Raw genomic sequence first — 26,501 nt, 5'->3', positions numbered from 1 at the left:
TTATTTGTTAATATATTCTTACTAGTTTTTGTTGTCTAATTTATAATTTTTCTCTACAGTAACGTCAAACTAGGTACTTATTTACGAAGATGAAGTAATACCCATTTGTTAAAAAATAAAGGTTAGTAGCACTTTTCAGTGTTTCCATCATTTTCTGCACTTCACTACACAACTACGCAAGAAGATAGTTTAGCTCTCTTGAGCCGGTGTCCTGGTTCAGTGTTGCCCATAGTTGCAGCACTTCGGTGTTTACATAGAAGTGGAGTCTTTCATGCTTTGCGGCGATTTTCTTAACTTCCTCTATAACAGTTGGAATGCGAAGGTCTCGGTGTAAATAAGTATCACTATCTGGGTTCATACACAATACTTATCAGCATTTTGTTCTGAAATACCTGTATTATGTTGATATTACTTCTAGTTTTAATATCTTCCTGTATGGTAGCAACTTTGCATGCACGCATAATTTAAATCTTCTTCCAAATAACCAATTTCTTTGGTATTTTCATTAGAGTTCTTCTCTATATGTATACTTCCTCACCTAAGTTTGGCGTCAAGATTGATCCCAGGATAATTAGGGAATAGAGTATTACGATCATCATATTTATCATATATTAATAGTTTGCTTTTAAAAAGGGAATAAACCTAATATCTCCACATCAGTTTGTGTTTGTTAGATAAACAGATGTAACTGAAGAATGATGTGAATGTTTGAAGGTAAGAATATATATTCAGCTGTAATACGGTCTTGTTAATAAGAAAATGTTACAGAAACAATAGACATTGCAGCCAAAAACAAGAAAACCTAAATACATGATATACCACAAATGGAAAATACCACGATGGCTACAGCAGCGTGGACAGTAGTAAAAAACCACACGAAATTTATAACAGGCAAGTGACAATATAAATAATTTGACCCAAACTTGGAAAATAAAAGTAAACAAAAGCAAACATGTGCTGTTCACGTATAATCAGAAAACACAAGTACCAATGACAATAAATAATAATATCTTTCCATATAGCAACAATGCTAAGTATCTCAGAATAAATCTTCATACAAAACGTCGCTGGAAGGAACACGTAAAGAAGAAAATGAAAGAACTGGAGTTAACTGTAATTAAAATATAGAAGAATGTATTGGTTAATTGGAAGAAAAACATTATCAGTACATAATAATTCGAAAGGATTGAAACCTATATGGACATACGGAATTCAATTATGTTCAGCAAAAAACTAATATAAATACAACTTTTCCACGATAAAGTCCTGAGTTCAAAGTAAGTATACTGGGCTACTATATCGAGACCTTCAGATACCGACTATCACCCAGGAAATTAAGATAATTACGAAGAGACATGAGGATATATTCTATTCTCATGTCAATATTGAAGTAATACAACTCTTGGATAACACCGGAACAGAACACAGACTCAAAAGAATCAAACTATTCGAGTAGGGTAATGTAAAAGATACAGTTAGAATAAGAAATAATTAAGAACAGAAAAATACAGCTTCAACAAGAATTAATTAAGAGCAGACAATTACAGTTTGAACAAGAATTTATTAAGAATAGGAAAAAAGTTAGAACAAGAATTAATTAAGAATAGAAACAGAACACTGTGTGAACCAGAATTAAGAAGAGAAACAAATAGTTTAATTAAGAAGAGAAGAGATACAAACAGTATAATTAGCAGTTGGGTCTGAGACATATATAGATTTAAATTTAATAAAAACAAATTACAGGTTGTAACAATGTAATAAATACAGTTAAAAGATATTAACAGTTTGTTTGTAGGCAATATTAAGGTGCGATGATTTACTCGCGTGGCGAGGTGCATTTATTTATAGTTTATTAGGTAGGAGATATAATGTCACTATTCCAAAACTCGTACATAATCGCAACTCTTTCATAAAGTTTCATAAAGTGTATAATGAGGACCTCTAGTTATTTATATCACAAAATTACTCTTGACTAATATTATTTGGGTTTCACTGTCTTTACTTATAGTACATTTAGAAACAGGAACTCAGAGAAAACCATCAAATGATTTTAACAAATGCTTTTAAAGTTAGTTTAGCCTGGTCTGGTCTGGTCATAGTCTGGAGCCTGAGTTCTGAATGTACAATATTTGGAATGCTTTTAGCACCAACAAAAATAACATACTTTACCCAAGGTTTGTGGTCAAAATGTCTCTTTACCCTGCAGCAATACAGATTCTTGATGTCGTACATCGTAGTAGGTCAATTCTCCATCTCTCTTTTTACCTCCCACTCTCTCCGTCTCTCTCTGTCGCCCCGTTTGTGTATCGCTAATGAATTAGTTGCTAGACCTGCTCTATTATTCCACTGCCGATCTAATTAGAGCCGACGTGTTCGTCGGAGTGCGAGTGTGTGCGCGATTTCTGAGTTATGGGCGACCGGCGGGGGTTACGGCCGGGTTCGGGGCCACGTCGGGGGGACGGAGGCGGATATACGTATGTGTATATGCGGAGGGGGTAAGCCGGATGCGGACAATCTGCTGTTCTGTTGATTTGCTCTTGGTCAGGCGGACGTTTACGTTTGCTAATTAGGGCCGGAAATTGGGGACAAATTGTTTTTAGATGCGGACGATATTGGAGGATGGGGGGCCTGTTGATAGTGGTCGATATTGCCGAAGAAAGGTGCGAAGAAATTATCCGCGTCTTTAAGTAAATACAAAATTCAAAATTATTATTTTATTGTTATAGCAATTCAAGTAAAATGCTATTGGACATCTGTAAAAAATATAACCTTTATGTATTTTATTTACCTATCCTATATTCATTTCTATTTATTCATGAGTCGATTAAGAGCCACTGCAAACTTTCAATTTATTTCTATTGCAACGCAAATTTTATTTTATTATCTATTAAGAAAAATGTCCAAAAAAACAATGTTCAGTGTGTGAGAACCAGAGCTAAGAACAGAAGGACACAGTTCGAACAAGAAATAATTAAGAACAGAAAGATACAGCTGGAACAATAATTCATCAAGGACAGAAAGATATAGTTAGAACAATAATTAGTTAACAGTAAAAAGATACAGTTAGAATAAGAAATAATTAAGAACAGAAAAATACAGCTTGAACAAAAAATAACTAAGAGCAGACAATTACAGTTAGAACAAGAATTAATTGAGAACAGAAAGATACAGCTTGAACAATAATTCATTAAGGACAGAAAGATATAGTTAGAACAATAATTAGTTAATAGTAAAAAGATACAGTTAGAATAAGAAATAATTAAGAACAGAAACATACAGCTTCAATAAAAATTAATTAAGAGCAGACAATTACAGTTAGAACAAGAATTAATTGAGAACAGAAAGATACAGCTGGAACAATAATTCATCAAGGACAGAAAGACATAGTTAGAATAATAATTAGTTAACAGTAAAAGATACAGTTAGAATAAGAAATAATTAAGAACCGAAAAATACAGCTTCAACAAAAATTAATTAAGAGCAGACAATTACAGTTAGAATAAGAATTTATTGAGAACAGAAAGATACAGCTGGAACAATAATTCATTAAGGACAGAAAGATATAGTTAGAACACTAAATAGTTAACAGTAAAAAGATACAGTTAGAATAAGAAATAATTAAGAACAGAAAAATACAGCTTGAACAAAAATTAATTAAAAGCAGACAATTACAGTTAGAACAAGAATTAATTGAGAACAGAAAGATACAGCTGGAACAATAATTCATTAAGGACAGAAAGATATAGTTAGAACAATAAATAGTTAACAGTAAAAAGATACAGTTAGAATAAGAAATAATTAAGAACAGAAAAATACAGCTTGAACAAAAATTAATTAAAAGCAGACAATTACAGTTAGAACAAGAATTAATTGAGAATAGAAAGATACAGCTGGAACAATAATTCATTAAGGACAGAAGGATATAGTTAGAACAATAATTAGTTAACAGTAAAAGATACAGTTAGAATAAGAAATAATTAAGAACAGAAAAATACAGCTTCAACAAAAATTAATTAAGAGCAGACAATTACAGCTATAAGAAGAATTAATTGAGAACAGAAAGATACAGCTGGAACAATAATTCATTAAGGACAGAAAGACATAGTTAGAACAATAATTAGTTAACAGTAAAAGATACAGTTAGAATAAGAAATAATTAAGAACAGAAAAATACAGCTTCAACAAGAATTGATTAAGAGCAGACAATTACAGTTTGAACAAGAATTTATTAAGAATAGGAAAAAAGTTAGAACAAGAATTAATTAATAACGCCAGGTTCATATCGATTAAATATTTATATATGTGAATTTCCCGTGGAGTTAAATTTTTATAAGCTTAAAAATTTCTAAAATAATTCAGAAATTAATAGATAAAAATCACATGTAGCGCGTACAGCTGCTTTCGAAGAATGTAGTATAGGTTGATATAATTTTAACGGTATTTTAATTACTTTAATTTTTTTATTGTGCACTAAAGCTCTGCTTACTATATATATATATATATATATATATATATATATATATATATATATATATATATATATATATATATATATATATATATATTCAAGTAATTCAAGTATATTCAAGTGCTATTCAAGTAATTTTGTTTCGTTAAAATTTACACTTATTTCTTTTGGCATAGTATGTGCGAATATGTAAATTTCTTGTGTATTTGATGCGATATGATAAAAAGAATAGAAAACCCCATGAGAAAAAGAATAGGAAAATCAATAAACAAAGAGACTAAAACAGATAAATAAAACGAATGAATAACACCAATAATTTTGGAGTTTGTAATTTGTATATATCCCTTCATGAAACGTTACATGAATCCATTCAACTGATCTAAAAAATTACAAGAGACATATGTATTTATATTTTTGCGAGTTTGAACTAAGTTTCTTTCTGGAAACAAATAATCTAGGAAAGACATTGAAAATCTTCTAAATCTTCTTTAAACTTCTAAATATGAAGGTATAACAATGGCCAATTTGCTGATGATACTGCACCAATTGCTACAAGCACAAGTATTGCTACAATAGAGTACAAGAAGGTGTCATTAATATTACTGAGTGAACTAAGAAATGGTGACTAATATTGAATGCTGCAAGTGTAATTGGTAAACAATGGTAATTGTTTCTGGTGTAATTACATATGCGAATTCAGGTGAATACTTGGACATAACACTGAATACGTAGCTTAAGTGGAAAGAGCATGGTAAAAGGAAACGAGCAGAACTTTGTGTGAGACTCAAAAAAATGTGGACTCCACTTTAAAATTTTATTGCATTAACCCATTTTGAAGCAAAATATAATATCAACATGATACAAACTTACTAAAACAACTGCTTATCAACAATGGACTTATCCGCTAGTTGAAAAGACAAAAACCTTTTAAACTGATTGGTATTAGTATATAACAGGTCAATTGAATAGTCCCCTGTCTACCATAGCAAAACAATTTTTTTTCTCAAGATTATTTTTTTTATTCAACATAATTCCCTTCAAGTGTGATACACTGATTATAGCGACCCTCCAAATTTTCGATACCATTTTGGTAGTACGATTTGTCCTTTGCTTCAAAATAGGCCTCAGTTTAGACGATCACCTCTTCATTCGACGAAAATTTCTTCCCAGCGAGCATTTTTTGAGATCTGAGAACAGGCAATACTCGCTGGGGGCCAGATCTGTGGAATACGTTGGATGAGGAAACAACTCGAAGCCCAATTCATGGATTTTTGTCATCGTTTTTACTGACTTGTGACACGGTGCATTGTCTTAGGGAAGCAGCACTTTCTTTTTCTTCAAATGCTGCCGTTTGTCGGCGATTTCGCCCTACAAACGGTCCAATAATGCTATATAATACTCTCTGTTGATGGTCCTTCCTTTTTCAAGCTGGACAATGAAAATTATTTCATGCGCATCCCAAAATACAGACGGCGTAACCTTGCCAGCCAACTGTTGCGTTTTCCCATGCTTTGGAGCGGGTTCGTCGTGTGCAGTCCACTCGGATGACTGTCAATTGGACATCCGAATGAAATTATGGAGCCATGTTTTATCCGTTGTCACATATCGACGCAAAAACTCAGGTTTATTACGCTTGATCATCTTCAAACACTGCTCCGAATCATCAACGCGTCGTTGTTTTTGGTCAAAAGTGAGCTCGGGCGGCACCCACTTTACACAGGGCCTTCTCATACCCAAATATTCGTGAATAATATGATATACACGTTCATCTGATATCTTTAAAGTGTCTGCTATTTCATTCAGTTTCAATTTACAGTTATTCAAAATCATTTTGTGGATTTTTTAAATGTTTTCGTCGGTAACTACCTTTTGGGCGTCCACTGCGTTCACCATCCTTGATGCTCTTTTCACCACGTCTAAATTTAGTATACCAGTCCTTGATGCTTGATTTTCCTGGAGCAGTGTCCGGGAACTCGGCATCAGGCCAAGTTTTTGCCCCAACTGTATTTTTCCCTTCAAAAAGAAATACTTTATCAACACGCGAAATTCCTTTTTATCCATTTTTTTTTCACAATAACAAAAGTAGCTTCACTCAAAATGCTATAATTCACAAACTAATGATACGACAGATGTGAAATTTATACACACTTCTTTTGAGGGTTATGGCTAAGTAACAAACATATGGATTTAATTCTAGTAGCCACCAATGTGTCAGGCCGGGGACTTTTCTTTTGACCTGTTACTATTATAATTAGCAATTAAATTAGGTGTGTAAACTACATGTAAACTACAACCGACCATAATAGTACATCCATCATATGCTAATTAAAGTTAGGTATAAAATATTAGATCCAAACATTAAGAACAATATGTAAGAAAATTATTAGATAGTTGTAGATAATAATTAATATTAATATAAGTACTATGTGCTTTTTAAATAAAAAAAAGAACTCCATTATTAAAAACCCTATTTCTCTTTCTTTCTAATCAGTATAAACATTTCTAACGTTAAAGATACCGAAAAAGGAAAATCGACTTAAAAGTATATGAACGTTATTTTCGTCTAGGGCAAATTTATGTATAGATTTACCGAGGCTGTCGATATCTTCAAATCGAATCGTGAAGAAACCAAAAATAAAATCGCTCTTTCTCGGACGGGAATAATAAAAAAATCGCGCACCACTCCGGACCATAAATAATGCAGCAACGATCAATGGCCGGCTCCAAAACGAAGAGTATCATTTAGAAGTTGGTGCAGGCCGCGCCAATTTACCTCCAGCCGTTCGGCCGACCACCCGCCCGACCCCGTTCCGAAACAGCCGCCTCCGCCACCGCCCCCCGGTCCCTCCACCTGATCCCCAAGTTCGCCGCCGCCTCCTTGCCGGTCATTTGAATAAAATATGAAGGCGGTTTATGCCCGCTATACGTGCCAATAAATTCCCACGTACACGAAGGCTTAAGTGGTTTTATATTTCCTAATATATCGAGGTTAAGTGTGTTCCTTTTACCTGATAGGGATTTTCGTTTAATAGATTTTTTCTAGCGGGGACTGTGTGTGTGTGTTTGTTTCGTTGTTTTGTTTTGGTATGCGGTGGTGGTGAAAGTGTGGACTGGATTCAAGGATTGTTTCATGTTTTATTCAAGCGTAATTTCGAAACCCCTCGACGCTTCCAATGATATAAACGCTCACTAAAACGTTCTCGTTAAATATACTGGTTACCCAGAAATACAATACGACAATACCATTGAAACGCTACAGTTTAAAGTCCATAGATAAAGTGCTATAATTAGCTAACTGTTCGTCTGTCAGTTTAATATAAATTATCTATATATTAGTCGGCTTAGTGAAAATGTTTTCTCCCTTTTTGGTGGAAAACGGAGGCACATGGAGATGTGAGATTTGCCACAATTATAGCTTATACGGGAAAAGACATTTTAGGCCTCAAATATTCGAGTAATATGCCGTACAAATAAGTAAATTCCAATAAAATAAATACGTTCCAGTCAAGCAAGCAGGAATAAGGGTCAGATCGGCGACACAAAATATATAAAACTAGCTGAACGTTTTTTGTCATGTAAATAATTTCTAGAGAATTTTTAGTGTAGAAGAAAAACAACCGTCTTATTGGAAGTGTTTAAGGATGTGGTATATGAGTGAAAAAGGCATGGAGCACTGTGAACGATGAGGGAATATAAAAATAACAAAACACCAATTTTTTTAATTTATTATAATTTATTTTAAGTAATAATTATTTACATCATTAACGCATTACATAATATTAATCTCTTAATGCTACAGCGTGAACAATATTTTTTGTTAGCCTGTCTTTAGCTAATACAAACAAACTTGATGGTTTACCCCCTCGAGACCATGCAACGTATAATTGTCCGTGTGAAAATCATAGGAGCCTTGTATGTTTTGCTTACATTCCAGTCGTAAACAAATTGATGCTGGCGTACCTCAAGGTTCTGGCCCCAGCCTTGTTTAAACTCTTTATTTCAGATCTGCCGAGAAAAGAGCATATTGACGTCGCGTTTTACGCTGACGACACTGCTTTCTTTAGGGCCGCCAGGTTCGAAGTTAGATTTCGTGAACGTTTACAGAAGCAGCTCAATGCTGTTTTAGAGATTGAATAGTGGAATAAATAGCTAAAGCATTGTCCATTTTTATTTAAAAATTGAGGTATAGAAAGTATTATTTCATGAAATAAGATTTCTTGATATATTAGGTGCAAAATATGGACAAAAGATAAAAACTATTTCAATACATAAATAAAGAAAAGAAAATGTATTTTGAAAAGAATTTTTAATTGATGCTCTGAAGTTGTTACACTTCGTAAATCAATCTTACTAATGATACTTTTGTTGTAATGTCCAATGGTGTAGTAACTTAAAATTATTAAAACTTTGTTAAGCCTTATTAATATATAAAAATGAATTTGAAAAATAAATTAAACAGTTTCTCAAACTAAGGATGGAGGATATATAAAAATATTTAAAGGATATTTGATTGAGTACATAATGCGATATTTATCTAAACAAAATGTAATAAAAAAACGATTAATCTGATATGGTGATAAAGATATATGTGGATATATGTGATGAGATGCTGCACTGAGGATACTCACCTGACAGTACATAGTCCTGATTATAAATTGTTCAGATCGAAGCAAGATGATTTTGCTGACACTCAATCGATGACTGGGTCACTGCTAAACGAACATCGTTCTTAATATTAATAGAAAGCTATAGAAAATTATGTTAAATAGTTTCATGAATATATTTATCACAAACTTTTCCAGGTAAACATATTTTCAACGCGAAAAAATTATCAGTATATATGCAAGAAACTAGTACATATAGCCACTAAGAGAAGTTGAACAAAGATCCTAGTTGCAAAAAAATTGTATTAGTTGTGAACCAAGAGAGTATTTCCCATCTCTGGTTATGGTTAAAACCTTAAAATGGATGGACTAGGATGGATCAGTGATCTGGTATCTCAATATTGCCAGAAAGCTATTAAAAAATAATATAAAATGCAAAAAAGTATGAAAAAGCAAATCGCCTTAGTTACTAACAAAAGTGTATTGTCCCTGAAGCAAAAGAATCTACCTCAATTCGGGTTACGGTTAAATCCTCAAAATGGATCAATGATTGGATCGCTGCTAAACCAACAACATGTTTTTAGTGGATGTAATGATGTTTCATGAATTAATTGCGGATTCCGTGCTCCCAAAAACCGACTGTTCTGTTTATTGACGTGGCCACGGAGAAGAAAATCTTCAATTTCACCAGACAGTCTCAGGATTGCATTACTGTACTCAACTCCTTTATTAGAACCCCTCTGTAGCAATTTTAGGAATATTTTCAAATCAGTTTTCAAATTTCGCCTTAAACTGCGCGCAAAAAAGTGTAACTGGGAACCACGTCTACGAATTGATGTTACTGGAGACTCTGCAACACTATCTTCAGCGTTACAAGACGTCCGTTATCCTCCAGAACGATGCCTCTCTGCTGTCGTACCGTACTGTCGAAAATTCGCATGTAAACGATACATTGTGGTTTTGTGAGGCATTTGGCGATTAAGATATTTTTGACGCAATTTCCGCTGAATGGCAATAATTGAACGATTATTTTCAATAAATATTGTTGCTATTTCAGCTCATTCTTAGGGCGTATATTTATCCATAATAACATTTGGACGTCTACACAACACAATGTTTAAAACGAAACTGGGCTAAATGTTCCCTTAAACAAGATGGTGCGCAATCAAAATGGTAGCGGGGACTTTTGCCCCACCTGTTACAAAGATCCGAAAGTGGACAATTAATGATGCATCATATCAGCACTGGAAAAAGTTGGAAAACAAACAGCAAACAAAAGCGTGTATTGTTTGTGAAGCAAGACAGTTTTGCCAAATCTTATTATGGATAAAATCTTATAACTAAATAAATTTACTATTCTGCCTGGTCTCTATAATGATCTGTTTAAGTAAGAACTATTCTTTGTTTGAAAAAAAAATGCAAATAAAACAACCACTTAAAATTGTCTTTTCTTTCGGCAATCTCGAACGTAATTAAATCCGTCAGTGAGAAAAAATTACACAAGAGTCTATTGTTAAGACGACGAGGGGGGCGGAACGGTGGTAAGGGGGGATCGGAAGGGGGGTAGGTTGAGGAGAAGACGTTCCCGCTAGAGCTCCTAAGTATATTTTCATTCTAGTCTCATTGTTGGTCGGGCCAAGATCTGATTGCCGAGCATCTCGAATACCCCAAAGTTTGTGTTAGTAATTATAATTAAGGAGCTTCATTGTTGTCGGGACCGTCGGCTTCTGTAGAGGTCCCTCGTTTATATCGTTTGAATTTGAGAGATCTCCATGCAAAACGTTGATAAATAGCCGTTGTTCAAGCGGCGCGGAGCTAAATGTATCGGCGATGTAGTATGGGTACGTCGATGTACGCCCGACGTGCGTGATAGTAAATGACGGGAACGATTTAATAAATTACACTTGTTATTATTAATTTATCACGAGGTTTTTTTTATTAGGGTATGGGAAATATATGAGATGTTATATATAAATTTTGTCGTATTAGCACGGTTTATTGATTATTATCATTTTTTCGTTTAAACAGGTGTTTATTGAGGTAATTGCTTTTCGTTCCTGTCCATAATGGAGGATAGATAACAAGATTTACCGAATTAAATAATTCGAATATGATAACTTATCCAATCAGTGCGAAAATACAATGATTCATCCAATCACGCTAAAGTAAAAACTACCATCAACTCAAACAAAGCACCGCGCTATAAACCAGTCAAGTGTTGCATAATCTACCGAGAAAGGGAATTATACAACGTGTTAATTTCTTTAGTGCAACACTTCGACTAAAACATGTCCAATTGGCTGGAAGATTGAAATTATTATAGCACCAATACCAGGTGAAGTGAAATATTACAGACCTATTTCAGTGCTACTGGAAAACTACCACGAGAGAAAGATATTGCTGTCCTTCATTTTCGTTTTATTAACAAACAATCAACAACTGATCAGCTGCCAAGTCATTGAAAATACTATGAAGCTAAAAAGGTCTACAGTTATATTCCTAGATCTGGCTTAAATCTAGCCAAGGTTTGGCATGTAGGACTTACAGCAAAATTTCAGAAAATGTTACCAACGGAGTACACTGAAGTCCTATACTCTTACATCTTAGCCGCAAAGTTTAGAGTGAAACAAACCTATTCTCCTATAAAAGCAGCCAAAGCAGGGAAGTGTATTGGAGCCAATCCTTTATTTACATCACACATCTGATAGACCACAAACGCAATATATCATCTAAATTTGCTGATGATACTGTAATACAACAATTACAACAACAAACCAAAAATAATATGAATAACTGGCCCAAAACATGCAGAATAAAAGTTAAGTTATGTTTAACACTGTCATCCTATATAGCAACAACGCCAAGTATCTTGGGATGAAACTCGATACAAAATTCCGTTGGAACGGACACATTAGAAAGACAAGAACTAGATTTGAAATATAAAAATTTGTATTGGTTATTTGGAAGATAATCTCAATTATCCGTACATAATAAGTTCCTGTTGTAAATAACTTTTGTCATTACACTCTTTTAATTAGGGTCCTGCCAAGAGTGGTCCAATGTACAGTTTTCAAATATCCAAGATTCATCAAGATACACCTCAAATTCAAACATCTTTCTTTATTTTATTGCATGATTTTAAAATCTGAATTATTTACGAAGCAAAGTCTGGATTTTCCATAGACCTCTTCGAGGATAATCTTTATTCCATGTTAATCCCATGTCCTCTAACAGTGTATGAAAGGATGACTTACATTCCTCATTTAGCTGTGTATCCTTAAGTTTTCTGTGAATATTTTCCAGAGTTTTGTCTGAAATAGTTGTATTAAATTATCTTTATACCGCAAAAACTGTTTGTGTACTCAATGTTTTTATACATCTAATAAATTTTATCTCGAATAGATCTGAAATCAAGATGATTTTGATTTGTTAACAACTTCGTGGGGAATCTAGCATTATATTATTTTTAATATTTTTAGAGATCTTAATCCCAATGTCCATATTACTATACACATTAAAACCTTTTCCAATATAATTGCAGCAACTCAACATTTTATATAATCCATATTTCCAATGCATATTACTGAGTTTAAGAGGTTATTCATTATCATTATCTCGTTCCCATTCCAAGTAACTGATTAGAGATACAATTAGTTTCTAAACCTGAATAACTATTGGTTTCCCTTGTTACTCCAATGCCCTCCAATTAACCTGTTATTATCACTAATGTTTTGAAGAATGTTGACAAAAATGTAAACATTTGACAACCGATAAACTCTGTAGGCTGAGTGGGTTACATGTTCGAACGTATCAGACAGCATTGTATCTCTTTTTAACTATAATAAAATGAGAAGGAAAATGTTGTCTAGTATTAAAGTGAACTTAAAAACTGCTATAGACAATACGTTATACATAGTGATGACGATATTCATATCTGTTGATAACCCTTGGAAAACAAATGGATATTTCACAGCTAGTTCCTATTAGCTTCTGTTAATTTCTATTAATTCGAAATCTATTTCATAATAGTTGTTGAATTTTGTGCTGATGCCACTAAATAGAATAAGTCTAACTTTATATTTTAAGGGATTTTAGTGACATTTAATGATTAGCTGGCCATAAAAGCAAAATGTAGCGAAGGTAGCTTTCGAAAATTTCAAGTACAATAGCATTAGTTTAAATACACAAATTACGTTACTTTTAAATCTAGAATATTATTAATAACTAGAAAGATATTTATTATTAGTTATTTATTTAAGAAAAATCGAAAATACTCCACCCCAGCTTTATATTTCAAAAAAAAATACGGTATACAGATAAAATCCCCAGGTAAGACGGTATAAACGATCTTTTTCGAAAGTTCCAGCTTGTAACCGACCGACACCTTCTCCCCGGAATAATTGCACGGGATCAGGTAAAGTAGACGAAGCCTAATTTTAAGAAACGGCATCCTGTTCATCTCGAAAAATACTTTATTTCTATTATCCGGCCAAATCCGACCTTTATGCGGCCAATTTTTTCCACCCAGGAAAAGGTAAATCCGTTTCTAAGTGGCATCCGTATTTTTTTTCTGGCACACACACACCCCTCCTGCTCCCCGTTTATTGGAGGCCCCTCAGGATCCGAGCCAGAAAAAATCGTCCAGAAGGTAGCGGCAAATCCGACAGGGTTGATGGGCGGACGGGTAACGGCGCGGTGGTGGAGGAGGAGCGGCTAGGGAGGGGAGGAGGAGGAGGAGAAAGGTTTTTGTTTTTCGCGCAAATGAAAATTTTAAAGAGTTTCGCCTCGAGTTTGGATTAAGTCTGAAATAAAAGTTGATGTTTGAGCAGCTGGATATTTTCTCGCGGATTCTACAAATGTTTTCGTAATCCCCCTGGCGGAATCTCCAAGTTCGCTTAATGTGAAACGTTTTATTTTGCCAGGCGGGCGTCGTTTTTCGGGTATTTTTCCGGTGATCGGTCGATTTCCACGTAGAGAGAGCTCCAAATAGTGTGGCGCTTAAATATTGCCTAACTGCGTCCACCACACGGTTTCTGGGTGATCAGGGACGGTGTAAATAACGAAGAACTTTGCCGAGTGCTTAAATTATTAACGGCCTGAAAGAAATTAGAGCTTAAATATAACATGAAACAATTCTTGACACTATTCCATGCCCGTATATGCCACTAAAAGGTTCAACAATCGATTAATATATCAGCAATTCATCGACGAAGTACAACATCTAGAACTAGACCGGAGACAAATTCATGAAATTATTTTTGACACTATTGTGCGGTTTTTTTCCTTGCGGTTTTAAGAAAAAAACTGGAAAAGTTAAAACGACTTTATTGACAACAAAATTTAAATTAGAAAGATTAGAAGGATATATGGCCTATTCAAAACAGTAATGACACACGTGAGCTGTCAAAACGTCTCAATGTTGCCGCAGCAACTCTGAATTTTAGTACATATTAACTCTGACATATAATAAAATTATAATCTGAATAAAACAATCAAACAAAAAGTTTGTATATTATAATTTATTTTAACATACAGTACATCTAATGCATATATTATCGAAGAACTCAAAACTACAGTTAATTATACAGCCTCAATAATTTATAGGTTAGAGTTGTTTTATTATATATATATATATATATATATATATATATATATATATATATATATATATATATACACTGAACTGTTTTCCACACTAGTATAGGTAGAATTCTAGGTGTTTTTTTATGTAGTGGTATCCCCCGAAGGCCTAATCCACCTAATTAACAATTGTATATCTGAGTAATGCATTTTACTTTCATTAGAAAGCTTATTTAGGTTTTTCGCTTAGTTCTTATTTCCTTCGATGTAATGTTTCCTTGTAAAATCATTATGATATTACTATATTTCTCCTTAGTTTGTCCTGATACTACCTGTATACATATTTCTTAATAAAACTATATTACTGCATTCTCCTTAATTCAACTACCAATCTGCAAAATACTTAGTATTATTTTTGTCCTAATACATATTAACCGAATGTTCATGTATGTTCTGAACAATAACACACATGCTCATAAAGCTTTCACATTATATTACAATTTCGTTGCTGAATTTGCATGCGCTGGATTTTTTTATTAATTAAATATTATTGATTATTTTTCTACCATTTCTACAAGATTTAATAAGAGAATATATGTAAAAATACACTTTGAAAATCTGTTAGCTTCTTTAATTTCTTTATTTCCTTTTCACTTTTGTTATTACCAGGTTCTGTTTAGAATTTTAGTTCAGATAGATATTGTACATAACATTGGTAATTAATAAGAAATATGATATTATTCTCTAATTAATTAAAATTGATTTCTGGTATCTTTAAATAACATTTAGATAACATAAAATAATTAAAATTCATTTAACAGTATCTATAAAAGATATTTAATAATTCTTACCAGCAATATCACCGCATATACACTTAGTTCCTTCCTATTTTTTGGTGTTGTTCTGCCTATTTCAAGAGATTCTGTGGAGAAACACCATTCCATGAAAAAAAAAACAAAGAACAAAAATTCGTGTACTTATGTAGAAGCTTATAAAATATTCACTTAAGTTTATCATTATTTGCTGTAAGTAACTTTTCTCGACTAGAAAAGGTTCCTTTAAAAAAGAATGCACTGTATTTAAACCTTCACATCCTGGACAAGCTTCTCCACATTTGAGTCTATAGCCATCCAAAAAGAAACAATAAACAACCCTGTACTTATGTTGAAAAGAAGCTCATGAAATAATCCCTTAAGTTTATCGTTATTTGCTTTATAAAAGCATTTCCGGGCTAAGACAGGATCCAGGAATATACTTTATTTGAAACTTCAAACCCTGAAACAGTTGGTTGAACATTGCTGCTCCACCTTTGGGGCTATAACAATTACTTAAATTTTAATTATTTGGTGCTACACCTACAGACCTATTTCAGTGCTACCCGAAAACTACTACGAGAAAAAGATATTGTTGTCCTTCATTTTCATTTTATTAACAAACATTCAACAACTTATCAGGTGCCAATTCATTGAAAATACTAAGAAGTTAAAAATGTCCACCGTTATATTCCTAGATCTGGCTTAAATCTAGCCAAGGTTTGGCATATAGGACTTACACCAAAATTTTGAAATAATTAAAAAAAACAAAGAAAAAAAAAATTCCTGTACTTATGTAGAAACTTATAAAATATTCACTTAAGTTTATCATTATTTGCTGTAAGAAACTTTTCTTGACTAGAAAAGGTTCCTTTAAAAAAGAATGCACTGTATTTAAACCTTCACATCCTGGACAAGCTTATCAACAATTGAGTCTATAACCATCCAAAAAGAAACAATAAACAACCCTTGCACTTATGTGGAAAAAAAGCTCATGAAATAATCCCTTAAGTTTATCGTTATTTGCTTTATAAAAGCATTTGCGGGCTAGGACAGGATCCAGGTATATACTTTATTTGAAATTTCAAACTCTGGAACAGTTGGTTGAACATTCTGCTCCACCTTTGGGGCTATAACAATTACTTAAATTTTAATTATTTGGTGCTACACCTACAGACCTATTTCAGTGCTACCCGAAAACTACTACGAGAAAAAGATATTGTTGTCCTTCATTTTCGTTTTATTAACAAACATTCAACAACTTATCAGGTGCCAAGTCATTGAAAATACTCTGAAGTTAAAAAGGTCCACAATTATATTTCTAGATCTGGCTTAAATCTAGCCAAGGTTTGGCAAGTAGGACTTACACCAAAATTTTGAAATATTAAAAAAAAACAAAGAAAAATTATTATTATGTAGAAGCTTATAAAATATTCACTTAAGTTTATCATTATTTGCTGTAAGAAACTTTTCGACTAGAAATGGTTCCTTTAAAAAAGAATGCACTGTATTTAAACCTTCACATCCTGGACCAGCTTCTCCACATTTGAGTCTATAACCACCCAAAAAGAAACAATAAACAACCCTTGTACTTATGTGGAAAAAAAGCTCATGGAATAATCCCTTAAGTTTATCGTTATTTGCTTTAAAAAAGCATTTCCGGGCTAGGAGAGGAATATACTTCAAACCCTGGAACAGTTGGTTGAACATTGCTGCTCCACCTTTGGGGCTATAACAATTACTTAAATTTTAATTGTTTGGTGGCCGGTGTAATTAAAGAATAATAATTTTATTTCCAGTTTTTCCTTATATATACTGTTTAATTTACAAATATTTTTGTTAATTTATTATTTCTTATTTGTCAGTTAAGAAATTATATTAATTCAGGACAATCAATTGCTTATATTTTTAAAAATCACCAAATGAAGGTATGAAGCAGGTTAAATTTAGTTCTAAAAAAATGGAAACTACTCCATAACAAAGTTATGGAGGCAATATTTCCTCGATATTATAAAGTGGAACTATAAAAAAATTATAGTGGAGGGAAGTTTAACAACTCTAAAAGTATATTTAGATGTGGAGCAGCTGCAGACTTACCTTTCGGTCGGAGTGGTATCGCGGAAGATAAAACGCCGCTTGTACCGAGAATATTTTTAGGAGTTATCGGCGCCGGGAGTGGCAAAATGGATTATTTGATGAGTTAATACCAGAGCAAGGGCATAAGCTAATACGGAAAAGCGGAAGAATATCCAGAGACACTGATATAGTAAAAATTCAATTTATAATCTTTGTCCTCGAAATTTTCCATATTATCGCCAGATGTGGGCGCTGTACCTTCTCTGAAAGTTGACAAAATTCGTCGCGCACCTGCATATAAAAGAAGCCATATTCGGAGCCGCGTTCTTCGAAATATTGCTTTTGGAACTTCCACCCAGTGTCCCCACCCGCCGCCGCCGTCTCCCCATCTCCCAGTCCCGTTCGCTTCTTGCCCTCCGGTAATGAAATATTTCGAATTTATACTGTACAAAAGTTTGATAAGGTTTTACATTGAGCCCTTTTAGTGCACGTACGTACTCCCGTCTCGCTCTCTCGTCCACCTCCTCTCTCTCTCTCTCCCTCCCCGCTTCTCTTTTAATATAGCCATCGAGTACCTAGAGCGAGAGAAACTTTACGGACCGCGATACGTTAAAATGTTTTTGAGGAGGGATACGGAATTTCCACGATATATTATTTCTGAGCTTGTTGGTCTGACAGACTATTTAAAAATGAGTAAGATTTATTAACAGTGTTTGTGTTCTTCGGGGGCGGACCTTCGTGCCAGTTCTGGCTTAACTAACAATAGCTCAGTAATATATTACCTGGGGAGTTCAACAAAAAATCGTGATGCCCTTCGCACGACTTCGGGGAAGCGTCAGTTCTTCACCGACTACTGACAATTAAGCAAAATGTCAAGCAAGATACATAAATAGATTTAGTTTATTTAAATCAGTTTACATGTTGAAATATCTCCCTATAGCGATATTAATCCAATATAGTTTCTCAGACTCAGACTCAGACTGTATGCACATACTAGAATAAAACGATAATGAACATCATTGTACTATATATCACAAATTTAATAAAAAATAAAGCAATCCAATTAAACCCCTGAAATATTGCAATATGTTGAACTGATTTTAATTAATTATTATCAATGTTATTCAATATATTATATTAAATCTATAGATTAAATTAATTTCGCACATGCAATTCAATTAAACGAACTTTCGGCTATTTCTTTATTACTAATTATTATCCTTGTTCCAATAACAATGTGTACAGACATATTATTCAATTTTTTCTGTGCTTTTGTTTTGGTTTTGGAACTGGACCTGCTAGGTAACTGCGATAAGGTTCCATGATTTTTTGATTACAACTAGCGCATATCTATCAGAGTGATATTTTCATTATTTGGGGAAAAATTAAATATTATATTATATTGAAATATTTTTGTAGTATTAAAAGTAAAATATGTTGTTTTGGACAGATCAAACTCAACTGAACTAAATTCCCATAATCTTAATGCATTCTTCTGGCCTCGCACATATTTGCTGACTTAGCTTTTTCATGGGATATAGTGTCTGTTACAATATAAGTGCGTAGTAATTTACAGTTAGTGAAATTTAGTTAATAGGTTGGTTATATTAACTTGAAAAGGTACTTATATTTATTTATGTAGCGATCTTGAGGCATGACGGATTTTACATATTATAATAGCGACTTACAACATACCCATAAAATGTTCCCAAATGTTGAACACGTACGGAGTGCCAGCACGACGACCAGTAAACGAAAACGAAGATCTAGCAATCCTGAAACGTTAATCTCGGTTATAGTTGAAGGGTACCAGTTTATTTAACAGAAAGAAAAAGCGATCAGTTACACGGCAACAAAAAGCCACGCAGGTTCTTATCTATTAGATGATAAACCAAGCCGTCCCGTTCACCATTCAGATAGTTTTAAAATAGATGGCCGCGATAGTCAGCATCTTTTGTTAGAAAATATCGACCTTATTTTCCCAAGACCTAAAATACAAAATAAAGATATAAAAAAACAGAGACCAAAGTTTTAATTTAAAGGAAAACTTCAAACGAACGAATTTAAACGAACGACATGTCTTTAACATGCACTTGTTAATAAACAAATCAAGAACTAATCAAACCCAAGTAATACAGGAAAAAAGGCGTATCTTTCACTGAATAATTTTTTTTACTCTTTGTGATTCCACAATCTGAGAAGTTTCTTTAGTTTAACCTGCAAGCCCGTATGCCATACTTTGTCAAAAGCCTGAGATATATCTAGAAAAGCAACCGAACGAATAATAATTAATAAGCCGAGTCAGTCAAAGTGTAGGAACTTTTGCTTCTCTAAGATATTGCTTGTCGAAAAGTGGAAATACGAGGGTTTCTATTTATATTTCGAGCTTTTGCAATATTATTAAGTGTTGTGAAAGGTCTATTACATTCCAATTGGAAAAGTTTATCACTTGAAAATTTTCAGAATGTTTTGTCACCTGAGCACACTTGTGTTATTTAATGTGACTTGAAAATTCGGTTTCAAGATATCAGGTGAAAGCTGTCAGCCCAATGATAGGTGAACGAATTCCTCGCAGATTTATGTGGGCTAATATTGTTCGAGACGTAAACAACCGCAACCTATCGCTAATTGTAATAAAATTATGATCTTAGAATCTACCAACTTTGCAAGTTTTCAAATGGTAATGGGTTTAGAAATACAAGAAACTATTGATTTACTTAAAAAAACATGTTATTTAACAGAAAGAAGGGGCGGCTGGTTACACGCGGGCGACACAAAGCGACAGTGGAGGTTCTTATCTATTAGAAAACAAACCAAGCCGTCTCACTCTTTCATCATTCAGGTAGTTTTAAAATAAATGACCGCGACAGTCTGGTCCATATTACGTACCCTAGATACATGATGATGGTGCGACTTAGAAGCGATCGAACCGATGAAATTATTTTCCCGAAACATAATCTATAAATATGAAACTAACTAACTATACTATAAATAACTATAAACTATAAATATAAAAAACAAAGCTGGAAACCTCAAAAACCTTAATTACCAACTTCAACATGAACGACATGTCTTTAACAAGACGCACTTCCTAATAAACAAATCAAGAACTAATCAAACCCAAGTGGCGTGCAAGAAAAAACTCTCTCTCTCTCACCCTCCGACACGCACCATTAACGCCGAACCGTCCCGCTTGTCGAGCAACCCGACCAAAAACTCTCGCTTCTCGTCCCGGATCCACTCTGCGTCTCGCCAAAAAAAAGCCGACAGTCTGCAAGACAGTCGACAAGAAAGACAATCAGCCGCAGATCTCCGACAGGCCGCCGAAATATGTTTTCAATAATGCACCCGTCGCCTTCGCAGTCTATTCCGTCAATGGAGGAGGGCGTTAGGGGGACCGGAGGGGTGGAACGGACTGACGGGATGGCTCTTTCGCTCCGCCATATCCGGGGCCTTGAGTTATTATTAAAAAGCGATTACGACAGCGGACGCAGAACTTCTGTTCGGGGGAAAACAAGAGCTGCCACGGTTTTTTCGTTCGCTTCCACTTTATTAGATTGACGATTAAGAAACCGGCAGGCAGGGTGGCGGGGGAGCTGCGGGGGCTGTTTGTTCCTTCTTCGACGACGTTTATTTCTTAATTATTATTTTCAACCCTAACTCCTTCCCGTTTCCTCTTCGGTTCTGTTTTTTTTTCGTCGTAACAGCGTGGATTTCTTGCCCGAAGCAAAAAAATCCTGCCATCAGACAGGCTTAAGCTTTCACAGATTTAATGACGATTTTTTATAACACATCATATATAGTCTATCCAAAGTCGCAGTGAACTCACGTCATCTCAATTAATGACGTAAAAACGTTGTAGTGTTGCCGCTTTTAACATTGACTTTGATATAAAAACATTCTAAAGAAACAAGAGTATTATAAAATATCATTTATTTTAACATTATAGTATATTCAACGTATATATTATCGAAAGACTTACCACAGTTAATTAAGCAGCCACAATAGTTTAGATTAGAGTTAATTTTATTTTATTTACCTAATTAGGTGGCTTAATCCAGCTAATTAACAATTGTATATCCAAGTAATATATTTTACTTTCATTAAAGTCATTCGTTATTTATCTTTTTGCGTTTATTTCCACTTTCCTTATGCGTTGCTCTGTTTTCTTGTCAAGTTATTCTAATATCACTGTATTTCTCCTTAATTTCTTCTGTTATTACCCGTGTGCATTTTTCTTGATAAAATTAGATTTAATCACTCTCTAATTACTTTTAGTCACACTTTTAATCGCCATCATTCTCCCTAATGCATTTGCCATATCTGCAAAAAAGTTAATATTCATACTCTTCTGGTGCATTTTAAACAAATGCTCATATATAAATATTGAACAATTACATACATATATATGCACATCAATCTTTTACTCTTTACTATATTTCCACCATTTGTAGTAATTTTTGCCACATCCTATTACAATTCAATTTGATTGAATATACAGTGATAGGATGAAAGACGTTTTACTCTGTGGCCGTATTGTCAAGTTATCTTAACTATTGTGTATCTTTTTCCAGACCTATTTCCAAAAATGTAAATTACATGAATCGCAATTAAATATTTCATTTATATTTACTAAGAAACAGTTTGAAATACTTTATTTTTTAATATGATATTTTCGAAACATAATTTATATTTTGCAAGCCATTCCTTAATTACAGACTTCGACGACCATTTCATGGAATTTTTTTGTTAGGTCCTTGCTTTTAGAATGAACAACAGTACATCTGCAATGAATTTTTAAAAAATGTTATGATTTACAAAACCTAGTTAAATGTTATTTTATCTTTTACCATTTTCCACCAACTTTCGATATCTTTACTTTCTTTTCACTAGCATCTTGCCGTTGGTAGCTCAATTTTCCATTTTGAAATATCTTTGTCTGTACACAAATTGAAATAACAAATCTTCCTTAAGTATCCTTGCAAGTTGCGCAAAAGTCCCGCTACCATTGGCGCAATTTTTGCTGAGTGGCAATAATGGAACGATTATTTTCAATAAACATTGTCACTATTTCTGCTCGTTCTCGTGGCGTATATTTATCCATAATAAAACTTGAACTAAACGTCACATAACCAAGATGGTGTATCTTGGCAATCAAAATGGTAGCGGGACTTTTGCCCCATCTTAGAGTCAAATCAAAATGGTAACGGCACTTTTACCCCACCCTATACTTAAAAAATTGTATTCTTTTAAAATCCGTGTCTGGAAGCAAGAAGACTTCTTCATATTTACGCTATCTAAATCCTCTGTTTCCTAATGATGATTGAAGGAATGACTTATATCCCTCAAATAGCTTCATATCCCTAAGTTTTCTATGGATACTTTCCAAACGAACAGTCCTCTCGGAAATAATTGTACTAAATTATGTTTATATCGAAAAAACTTGTCACTGTTTTTATACATTTCATAAATTCAATCTTAAGTAGAACTAACATCAACGTATATGGACACATTCTTTTTGGTGAATCCAAAATTATATTGTTTTTCTATTATTGAGAATTTTAGTCATAGCGTTCATAGTAATATTCAGTACAGCTGTAACACAATACAAATAATTCCAACAAAAACCCCAGTAGCTTAAAATTTAATAGTATTGTACGAATGTTGGTCTGGTCGGTCGATCGGAATGTGTGGCTGTCGATGTGATTGTTTGTCCGAACAGTCACTACTATTTTTGTGAAAGGAATTAGCTCGAGAACTGAAAACACTGGTTGAATAAAAACTTGTTTATTTCGATATTGAATGATACATGTGGTCGAAGGGAGAATGGACAGGATATTAGGTTAAGGTAAAGGAAATACGGTAGCGCTGTGGAAGTGGTACTGTTACAAGGGGGTAGAGAAAATAAAAGAGAACGAGACGTCGTCGTGATGGTCTTTGATAGCCGAAAACTGCATGGTACCAATCCACCAGCGTTGCCAACCTTTGAACTTGCTGTAGATGAATGCGTGGTGGCCTAAAGGGTCGTAGCGGTCACTACGTCACTCCCCTCCTAATGGAGCTGCCATGGAACGTACCTCTATGTGGTACAGGTACCGGAGTTCACCCACAATTACGCAATGAATCAGGGCTAGGACTAGGGTCTGTTTATGAGATGGAGATTCCTACCTGAGCGAGGAGTTTTACGGGATCAGCTGCCATCGACATTGTAGCAGGATGTCGTTCACCTTGGGGTGTTTCGATTTGTTTAAGGGTACCTATAAGTGTGAGTACCTTATACGTGTCCCGTTTTGTGATTCAAGGGTGTTCATATGTTGATGTTATACATGATGGGCTTCTGTGGTTTTCGTCCATCAGGCTAGTCTCGTGGGATAACGTCGACCATGTGATGTTAATGGGTTCCATTCCTCGTGCTATCCTTCCATGCACGTGTCAAGCACCTGTCGAGTGGTTTATGTTGATCTGGTTTATCTGTTGTTGAGCTGTTTTATCTTCAATAATCACGTCGTGGTCACCAATTGTAGCTGTTGATGCGATTGTTTGTCCGAGCACTCACTACTACTCACTACATGTGGTCGACAGAAGAATTGACAGGATATTAGGTTAACGTACTATTAGAAGCGGGTAGAGAAAAGAAAAGAGAACGAGACGTCGTCGTGGTGCTGTTTTATAGCCGAGAACCGCATGGTACCAATCCACCAGTGTTCAACTACATCAAATTTTGAACTTGCTGTAGGTGAATGCGTGGTGGCCAAAAGGGTCGTAGCGGTGGCTACAGTATCAATAATTACTCCTCTAACGCATTCTACTGGTAAGAACGGGCCTCCGTTGCCTCGTTTCTGTTCGAAGTTATTGATTAGTGACGTAATCCATTTCCAACCGATTATTTATTTGTTCTCAGTATTTTAAACCAGAGTAATCACAAATATTAAGCAGCGATTTGAAATTTATTAAAACAAGCAAAGCGCCAAGACAACGCTTGCTGGTTTATAACCTCTTATCGCTAATGTTTTGAAGAATTTTGCAGACATCTAACAATCATACGACTCTTACCGGCTGATTCATTTACATCTTCGAACGTATCAGCAGTGTATCCCTTTTGAACTGAAATAAAATGAGACGGAAACTGCAATATTCAAAACATTATACATCTTAATGACGTGAGTTCACTGCTACTTTGGATAGACTATGGACTGCTGGCAATTCCACAATCAAAAAACCGTAGCATTTTTGCTAGAATAAAACACTTAACAAAACTACATCTCATTTTTTTTTCATAACTTACTTTTTTTACATCACGGCAATTTGTACCCAAATCTCGTTCCATTTTTTCGATTTCCGCCTGTAAAACGATCGGCCCTTTAATAAACTGCTACAATTCGAGAACGGACAAAATAGGTGTAACCTTCTCTATGCTGACGCGATATTTTCGCCATAGATTGTTCGCCACGTCCGGCCGGTAGGGCTTAGAAAAAAAACACGCAAGGAAAAAGGAGGAAAATTGGAACGCAGAGTGGAAACACGTACATTAGACGTCGGAAGGTCGTCCTTTAAAATATCGCCTTCATTTGTCTTAAATTCATCAATGTCTCTGGCTTCATTGACTTTGTCTTGCAGATTCGGCGGGAAGGATTTATCGTGCGACGTCCGGGTTTTATTTTGTCGTTTCGGACGGCTGTTTTTTCTTGCCGCCCGGTCCGCTCCTTTGTGACGGAAGAAATGGACAGGCAGGGAAAATAATACCGCACTATTTAGATCGTTTAGGGAGCCGTTGTAATAGATTACCGGGCGCCGCTTAAATTGAGAGGGGAAGGAACAGACAACCGATTATTTTGGAGTTTCCATCAAGTTGCGAGCTATTCTTCAATCCTAATAAAGTATCAGGGAACTTTAAAATGGATAATGAATTAAATGAGTGAATAAGCAATCTATATTTTTCAAATTATATTTTTCTAAGCTCTTTTTCTTTATTCATATTACTGATCGCCCTGTAGTTGGAATTCGACCACAAGTTAACCGTGTTTCTCTCATAGTACAGTAAGGGAATTATTTTAAAATAACATGTGGCTATTTGGTATATAACATTAATTAAAATAATAAATATCTGTATATAAAAATATGTTAAAATAACTATCTCAACCAATACAATACAATACAACGTGATGAATTGAACCCACAATTCATAACGATCATGATGGATCTTCAAAATGAAGGGTGAATTGCAATTAAGGAGGCCATAAAGAAATATTTAGGCAATCATAAATACCCTTATTATAAACAAATAAAAAAAATGATGAAATCATTTCAAGCTTTTAATTGACTAATGAGTATATTAATATATTTTCTTCATTCCAAGTGGTCAGCAAGGTGAACGAAATCGGCAGAACTTTAAAGAGATGGGGAAAGAAAGAAAAATTCAAAGAAAATGGAGGGCATCAATGATATCAGACTACTGTTGGACACTTTGGAAAGACTGTCTAAAATCTTCCCATAAGCGAAAATGTACAAAATGGAGTTTTCTGGAAAATATAAAAGATTTTAGTGTATGCCGATGTTAAAACATATGTTTAACGATACAACAGCAACGGGAACACTCATTTTAAATTAAATATATCGATAAAAAATATCCCTACTTTAAAGGGTTCAGTAGATCACCACCTCTTAATGAAATAAAATTATTTTAGTGAAATAAAAGTATGATTTCATCCTCACACAAATCAAAACATAACAGGTCAATCGAAATTACCCGGCCTGATCTAATGCTGCTTCACCAAGACAATGCATCGTGTCACAAATCAGTGAAAATGATGGCAAAAATCCATTAGTTGGCCTTCGAATTGCTTCCTCATCCACCGTATTCTTCAGATCTGGTCCCAGCGACTATTTCCTATTCTCAGATCTCAAAAGAATACTCACTGGAAAGAACTTTTCGTCGAATGAAGAGGTGATCGCCGAAACTGA

The 26,501-nt window shown here is 34.3% G+C and overlaps 1 protein-coding gene across 1 annotated transcript in view; it reads left to right on the top strand.

The window, feature by feature from the left end:
* Positions 1-26,501, top strand: part of side-II (sidestep II transmembrane protein) — a 161,054-nt gene that overhangs the window by 58,904 nt on the left and 75,649 nt on the right. The gene's annotated exons all lie outside the window — the stretch shown is intronic.

The sequence above is a fragment of the Rhynchophorus ferrugineus genome, unplaced genomic scaffold (assembly GCF_030347505.1).
Source record: "Rhynchophorus ferrugineus isolate W39M unplaced genomic scaffold, kcgeb_rfMv2 rfM4, whole genome shotgun sequence".
NCBI classification, from domain to species: domain Eukaryota; kingdom Metazoa; phylum Arthropoda; class Insecta; order Coleoptera; family Curculionidae; genus Rhynchophorus; species Rhynchophorus ferrugineus.
This window is presented reverse-complemented; position numbering and strand designations above follow the sequence as displayed.